Genomic DNA, 8157 nt, shown 5'->3' with positions numbered 1-8157 from the left:
GTTGCGCTTTTGGCGCGTGTGTTTCTGCAGTGTGTTGTTGTTTATTTCATGGGTATTAATTTGGAAATTGTTGGGTTATTTCTGCAGGAAAGATATGATTAACATTCGTGAATTAAATTTATCGTGCGGGAATTTTTATTAATCAATCGGTGAAATCTGTGATTGGAAACCCAACTCGGGTACCTCCGGATTTTATCTCCATCCGCGATGAATTTTGACGAGCGGACGATGGACCGTGATGAATCATTTCTAAGTCCTACGAGTTAAAAATATAAAATACGAATAATAATAATAATTAGTTGGTTTAAATTGGTGGTTGGGAATTTTTGAAATTTGGATTGCGTGATTGGTTGTTGTTGTTGATTTAAGGTCGAAGTCGTTCGACAGGATAGCCCGATAAATAAAGGAAGTGCTGCCCGATTTCTAGGAAATCAAACTATGGAAATACGGGAGCGTATCCGGTAATTATCGGGACGTCGAGCGAATATATAAATATATATATGTATATATATATATATTATACGAAACTTGATTGTATGTTATGGTGAAATATTTTGCCAAAACCAATAACCTTAATTTCGTAAAATGACGAGTATACGTATTTTCTGGAAACGAGCACCGAACCGATTTCCAAGAACGTGAACCCTAGCTGATACGTGTATTCCAATAATGCATATGTTACGAGTCCGGTTTTGTTAACGTGTGGGTAGATTATTAGCGAGGATATGTCAACCATAATCGAATATCTAAATTAGGGTATTTCGACTCTGTAGGTTCTAGTCGGAAGGCCCGAGAGTTGCCGTTGGACTAAAGATAACCTACTGATCAGTCGACAAGCTCCGCAAGCTTCCAATCGAAGGGCCTGAGTGTCGAGGTCGGATCCAGGATAGTCTAATAGTAAGGCGATAAAGCCGAGCGTCCAAATCGATTCGAGGTCAATCAGAGATAGTTGTAAAGCTCTGCAAGGCAAGTACCCCTGACCATACTCTTATGGTTCAGTATATATGAATGAAATATTATTTTATTTTTGAACAGGAACAGAAACATTTTAAGTTACGTATCCCCTGTATTTGAAAATGTTGCTTAAAATATGTTTTGGGGAGAAGCTGAAAGTACCTATCTCTAAAAAGGTGATTAAAATGAAAGGAAGTTTTAAATAGTGTGTTATGACAGAATGGTTTTTTACAAGAGATAGGTAAAAATGAATTTGAAAACTGGATAAAACGAATCAGATATTGGATACATTGCGTAAGTGTCTAATTCGGTTGCGCACCCTATCTTCACTGATTAGTCCAGCATAGTTAATTAGAGACCTAGCTAGTCTCTGCGGATCCGGTTAATTTGTGTGAAAGCCCGATCAGCTTTCCCAGAAAATTTATGTGATAGCCCCACCAACTATCCTGGATAACTTATGTGGAGGCCTGATCAGCCGTCCCTAGATAATATCCAATACATATTTGATTACGGTTTGTGGTTCCAGTAACGGAACAAATGGTTTTGTAGTCCCCATAACGGGACATATGGTTTTATGGTTCCTGCAATGGAATAGTGGTTTGGAAATGAAAATAGCATGCTAAAATTGGACTCTGGTATTTATACACAGCACACGACGGATGATATTGTTTTACAGAGTATGCTAGTTTTGAATATCCAGTTTATACATGTTTTACTTGTTTTCTAACGAGTAATGAATTATGTTCCTATAACTGCTTTATTTTAAATCATTTTACCTGTTGTCCATATAGTGGTACTGCTGAGCAATTGATTGCTCACCCTTGCAGAATGTTTTGTATATATGTATTGCAGATGTGTAGGACACCTTTCCGTGTGATCAGGGCAGAGTTCCAGTTCTTTCTGTACCAGGCTCCTCTGAGGTAGCTGTGTCAGACCAAAGATGGTCTGTTGAGTTGCTGTATTAGGATATTAATGTCAGGATTGTTTAAAATAAGTTGGTTTTGTGATAATTGTAACCTAAGTCATACTTAAACCTGGAAAGATCTTAGTAAAGGGGTCATGTTTACGGTTTACTATTGTAGTGGATTGTATTATATTTATTGTTGTTGTTGTTGATGACGTCAATTCCTGACCCCGGGGTTGAGGCCGTCACAGTGGGCGCGTTGAGAGGTAGCGCGGGCGCGCTAACCTTCTGCCCGTGCACTTCTCCATTTTGCTCAAGTGCTGATTTTTTATGGTTAGCGACTTTTCCAGATCTCAAAGTGACTGCTCTTTGACTTCCCTCTTTCCTGGGTTAGCCTCCGTATTACTAGGAAGAGTTCCTTGCGGTCTATTTAGCAACGCATTAGCAATTTTTCCTATATTATTTTCCAAAGTTTTGATCGAAACCGCTTGGCTTTTTACACATTAGCCTCAATTCTTCCAATTCAGATTTTTCATTAGTATACTGACCAGCACTTCCATGAGATTGTTGTTGCATTCCCAGTGGCTGAAATTGTTGCCTTGGTGCATACTGTTATTGAAACCAGGAGGGTTGAATGGCTTGGCTCCAAACTGCTAGTAAGGTTGTTGTGGATGTTGCATACCACTCTGATTATTGCTCCAGCTGAAATTAGAATGGTTTCGGTTATTAGGATGATCAGCGGCAGGAACTGGTTGCTGTGGACTCTGAAAATTGCTCACAAACTGTGTTGACTCAATAGATATAGCACATTGATCCATCACATGTGCACCTGCACAAAGCTCACAAACACTTACTATCTGATGAACTTCATAGTTGGTCAGAGAATCTACTTTCATAGTCAACGCCTTTAGTTGAGCCGCTATAGCCGTAGTTATATCCACCTCCATAATTCCTGCTACCTTGCCTTGTGGTAGTCTCTGAGTTGGATTCTGATATTCATTAACAACCATCATTTCAATTAGCTCATAAGCTTCCTCATAGCTCTTAGCCCATAAGGCTCTACCTGATGTTGCATCTAGCATGGGTCTTGACTGTGCTCCCAACCCATTATAGAAGCAATTGATTACCATCCAATCAAGCATTCCATGATGAAGACACTTCCTAAGCATATCCTTGTAGCGCTCCCAAGCTTCACATATAGTTTCTCCCGACTGTTATGCAAATTGAGTAAAAGTATTCCTGATTGCAGTTGTTTTTTCCATAGGGAAGAATTTAGTAAGAAATTTATGAGCAAGATCCTCCCATGTCATAATAGAACCTGTTGGTTAAGAGTGCAACCAGCTTTTAGCTTTATCCCTCAAAAAAATGGTAAAAGTCTCAGTTTCACAGCATCTTTTGAAACACTGTTGAACTTGAAGGTGTCGCAAATCTCAATGAAATCCCTAATGTGCATATTGGGATCTTCCGTTGGAGCACCCCCAAACTGGACTGAATTCTATACCATTTGAATCGTTCCAGGCTTGATTTCAAAGGTATTAGTTGCAATGGTTGGTCTAACAATGCTAGACTGAATGTTATTGATTTTCGGTTGAGAATAATTCTTCAATGCTTTCATTTCAGCTACCGGTAATCCCATTGCAATGATCACTTCCGTTTCTACTTCTTCTAGTATTTCCTTACGAGATTGAGAACATGTTCGCATACACGCTCGCTCAAATACCTGAAACACACAAGCAAAGTAAAATTGGTAAGAGAAATAATCTGAGTCAGTGGACTTTAATAACCACCGATGACAAGAACATAAACTAAATTTAACACCGATCCCCGACAGTGGCGCCAAAAACTTGTTCGCACAAAAACACGCAAGTGTACGCGGTCACAAGTAGTATAAGATTCATTTTAGTTCGTTCCCACGGAGACTGGGTTATTTCAGAATGTGCACTTATGCAACAATGTGTGATTATTATTCACTGGTAAGATAAGTATCAAGTTGAGTTTGATTATTTAATTAAACTAACTAAAAGTGATTATGCTAGAATGAATTAACTAAGAGATTAAATCAAGTTACTTATGTGAAATAAAATATGGGATTCCAACTTCATTAAATACTTCATTTAGAGTTTATTCCTTTAATCATAGTATGCGACGGTTATGATAACTAATCAGATAACATGAAATTAATTCATGCTATCTTTTGACATACGTATACCCTACCACTTAGCATCCACAAATTAGATAGAAGCTGGCAAACACTAATTATGTTTAGACCCTATATGACTATAATATTTGAAAACATAATGGGTTAAGAGCAAGTTATCCATTGAGATCACATAGGGCAGCGTAAGATGGTTAAAATTACACTACGAATCATGCATGTCAAAACATCCATAAACCTATGCTAGCATGGCAAGTTCTAAACCTCTATATCCACTTCCGCATTCAATAGAGATTAACAATACAACTTAGATGTTAGCTACGCATCCAAGAAGATTAAGCATAACTATACGAGGAAATCAATAATTCATCATACACTGAAAACTTTAAGGCGGTCAACTACTAAACTCCATAAATAAATCCGTTAGAATCCCATGATAACGATTAGTTTATAATCGAACGGCTCGTCATCATGGGTTCCAATGAAAACATGATAGTAAAAAGGTTCTGAATACTACAAGAGAATATTAAAGTATTAAGGTTTAGAAAACAAATCCGAAACGAGCATCCAAAGTATCGCCTAATTAGAAGAATACAAAAATAAGATGTAAAACTAGATCTTCTTCTTCTTAGCCATCTTGTGCTCTCTGCTTTAGGTTTTCCCCAGAGTTGCATCCCCTTTCTGATTGATTTCTTTTGTATTTATACGTTCCAGGTTAACTTGACCGCACGAAACTTCCAAAACAAAATTAAAATAGGATTTTCTATTGCACAGACACGCCAGGACACAGCGCGGGTGCGTTGGGTGTCTGGCCGCGCTTTCCTTCTGCCGAAGAAATTCTGTTTTCTTTGTTTCTCGCTATGCTCCTCTTGCAAGTTTTCGCCCTTCATTTCCTGAACTCATACCGCCATAGAAGCATAGCAAAGTCCATTCCTTCCTCTAGTTATAGCTCTGCAAAGACTCAACAAAAATGCATCAAAAACACCACATACTTGAGGTCAAGTCATCAACTTAAGCCGATATAAAACGTTCTAAATGGATATAAAATCCACTTATCAATCTTTCCAATGAGCATTCTAGAGATTATCAAAATAATCATGCTTCTTCTTATGATCTAACTCTTTCATTTTCTGTTGTCTCACATGCATAGGCATATCTTCAGGGAATAAAAGATCATCCTCGGGATCTATAATAACATTAGAAATATTAGCTTTTTCACCATCATTAGATTCTTCAATAGCAACTGGATTTTGCACTAATTGCTGAACTTCATCACCATCTTCAACATGTAGAATAGAATTAGAAATTGGTGTAGTATGTGATCCAGTAGCTTCAAAAGCTTCCAGACCTTCAACAGTTAACTCCACATCTTCAAGTATTGTAGATAAATGAATTAGAGCTTCAATATTAACTTCCAGGTAAAGATGGCAATTTCGTACACGACACGATAACACGACATGAAAATGACACGAAAATAACGGGTTTGGTTTGACATTTTTGGTACACGAATACGAAAATACACGGATGAATTTAGTGTCGGCTTTGTGTTTAAACTTGAGTACACGATACGAAACGAAAGTACACGAAATAATAAATATTTAAATAAATTTATCAAAATTATATGAATACATATATTTTACAATAATATTTTACGTATAATATGTACATAAAATAGATTCAAATTTAAATTTCATAATAATTGAATATACTTGAGTCTTAATGACTTATTAACTTAAGACTTGACTAATAAAAACTTAATATTTAAATATATATTTTATTTATCTTTATTTTTATTATTAATTTTAAATTACACGAAACACGACACGAAACGTATATGAAATGAAGGTACACGAACACGAAATAAAACGAATCCTTAATGGTTCGGGTTTGGGTTGGACATTCATGACACGAAACACGAAAGTACACGACACGAAAGTACACAAAATGAACGAATTGCCAGCTCTACTTCCAGGACCTCAGTTCCTGTAGAATTCTGTGGTGATTCTAGAATGGATGAAACTTTATGAATGGATTGTTGTGCTACTACATCTTTAGCAACAAAAGGATTATCTCAGGTGATGGTAAAGTAGAGTAAATGGACTGTTTTTTAACAAAAACAGGGATTGTCTCACATGGTGGAATAGTAGAATGTATAGACTGCAAGAAAGTATCAGTACTTAGATTTGCAGGGAGATTAATAGCCCTTGGTACATCAGAGTTTACTTGAGATTTAATAGACTGTTGTGCAGCATCTGTATCTTTATTACTCTGAGCAAACATATAGAAAAAAAAACTTAATCTCTCTATTTTTTTTAAAGTAGTCTCACTACTCCTCACACCACACATCTCATGACTTTTAAGAGTCACTGCAGCAGGAGTAAGGATTGCATTGCAACTTTGATGCAATGGTTCTTGTGTAGCTGGAGAATCAGGAGTTGCTAGATGACTTTGACAACCAGGTTCTTGTGTACTCTTCTCCATAATTGCAGTAATAGACTCCTGAGCAGTTTCAATCAGAGGCTCTTATTCTTCAATATCTGATGCACCACTTTGAGGTGCAGGTTCTTGTGGGATTGGATCAGGAGATGTAGCTTCTATATCCCTTTGAGATACAGGTTCTTGTGCTTCTACTTGCTCATAATAGACTTCCCTCGCTCTCCTGTGATATTGTGTGACTGGAGTTTCAGACTATTTAACAAGCGCCTAAGTAGTAGACTGGATGTCAAAATTTGGATTTGATGCACTCTGTGTCTCCTCAGCAATTTCCTGTTTAATCTGGAGCAATTGTTGATTATATTAGGCTTTGACAAATCTTCTTTTCTTTGGTCTGGGATTTGCACTAGTATCAGCAGCTATATATTTTGCAGTTGATGGAAACTGGTCTTGGAGAAGAATCAGATGAAAGGTTTGGAAATCTGGAAGATAAGGTAGCATTGTCCTCATCTGAATCTGATTCTAATCTGACAAGTACAAGTTTCCTCTTTACAATTTCTCAAGGTTTTAAAGAATGAGGAACTTGAGATGCTTCATCTTTTGACTTAGCTACAGCAGGATTTGTTGTTCTTTCAGCCAATTATTTATTTCTTTTTACAACAAGTGTCTTTTGGGAGACACCTGAGGTGGCTTCTATTTGAGATTGTGTTTGGATTTGTGTTTGAGTTGTTGTGCTAGGGTGAGCTATAGGGGGTTTCCAATGGTGATTTCCTGCAGCATAAGACTCTCACTGTTAAGCAAACCGTAAGTCTCGGGAAGCCTTGCTAAAAGCAAGTTTCTTGTAACTAGTGGTACTCTCAAGGGAGCTAAATTCAACCGATTTTCATCTTGTGAAGTTAAGTCGGAAAAAGCCCTTTTTTTCAACTTAAACACTGACACTATTTGATTAGAGGGGATAGGGGTATCAGGAAAACAAGCATTAAAAATCAACTGACAAAATCTAGCATAATATACTATATTTCTATCAGCATTTATCCTATCACCAATAAAAGACAGAACTACTCTACCATAATCATAATGTGAACCATGAATAAGAGAGTACCCTATTTACTGTGTCATAATGGGCAAGGCATCAAAATTCAAAGATTTATTGTTGAAGGCCTTTGTGATGTAATCAAAGAAGAAATTTCATTCCTTCCTTAGCCCATTCCTTTTTAATTGACCAAGGTTCTTCAAATCCTTATCATAGCCAATCTCAGTAAAGAATCTCCCTATCTCAATATCACCTATCATTCTTGTGTAAGAGGTATGAGTAGGCAACTATAATGCATCCCTTACATTTTGAGGAGTTACAATCCTTGTCGTATTGTCAAATTCAAATATAAGGCTTGGAAATCCATTGGCTCCTCCATCATCAAATACTCCATTCCTCCAGATAGCAAGCACCTGGTCACCAGAGATTGTGGGTGGAGCTGTGAGAGAAAACCCAATCTCGCTGGATCTAAGAAAGTCCTAAAAATGTGAAAATCAACTTTTACACTGTTGTTAGTCAGGATAGCTGAATAATTGTTAGTCACAAACTTTGCACCACCATAATCAAATGATTTAGAAGTAGCAGGTAAAGTCATGTTTAATTTTTCAAGAAAGATTTTCGAATAGTGTTTAGGGTTTCAGAGTTTACGGTTTTGAGAAAGGTAAAGTAGCAGATAGA

General features: G+C 37.0%; 1 non-coding gene across 1 annotated transcript; it reads left to right on the top strand.

The window, feature by feature from the left end:
- The first annotated feature begins 2998 nt into the window (after positions 1 to 2998).
- LOC141676181 (small nucleolar RNA R71) lies at positions 2999 to 3105 on the top strand. Its single transcript, XR_012556785.1, has one exon. It is a non-coding gene; the product is annotated as a small nucleolar RNA R71 (small nucleolar RNA).
- The last annotated feature ends 5052 nt before the right edge of the window (positions 3106 to 8157 follow it).

This window comes from Apium graveolens, chromosome 7 (genome assembly GCF_009905375.1).
Source record: "Apium graveolens cultivar Ventura chromosome 7, ASM990537v1, whole genome shotgun sequence".
Taxonomy (NCBI): Eukaryota; Viridiplantae; Streptophyta; class Magnoliopsida; order Apiales; family Apiaceae; genus Apium; species Apium graveolens.
Note: the sequence above shows the minus strand (reverse complement) of the source record. Positions and strands in the feature narration are given on the sequence as shown.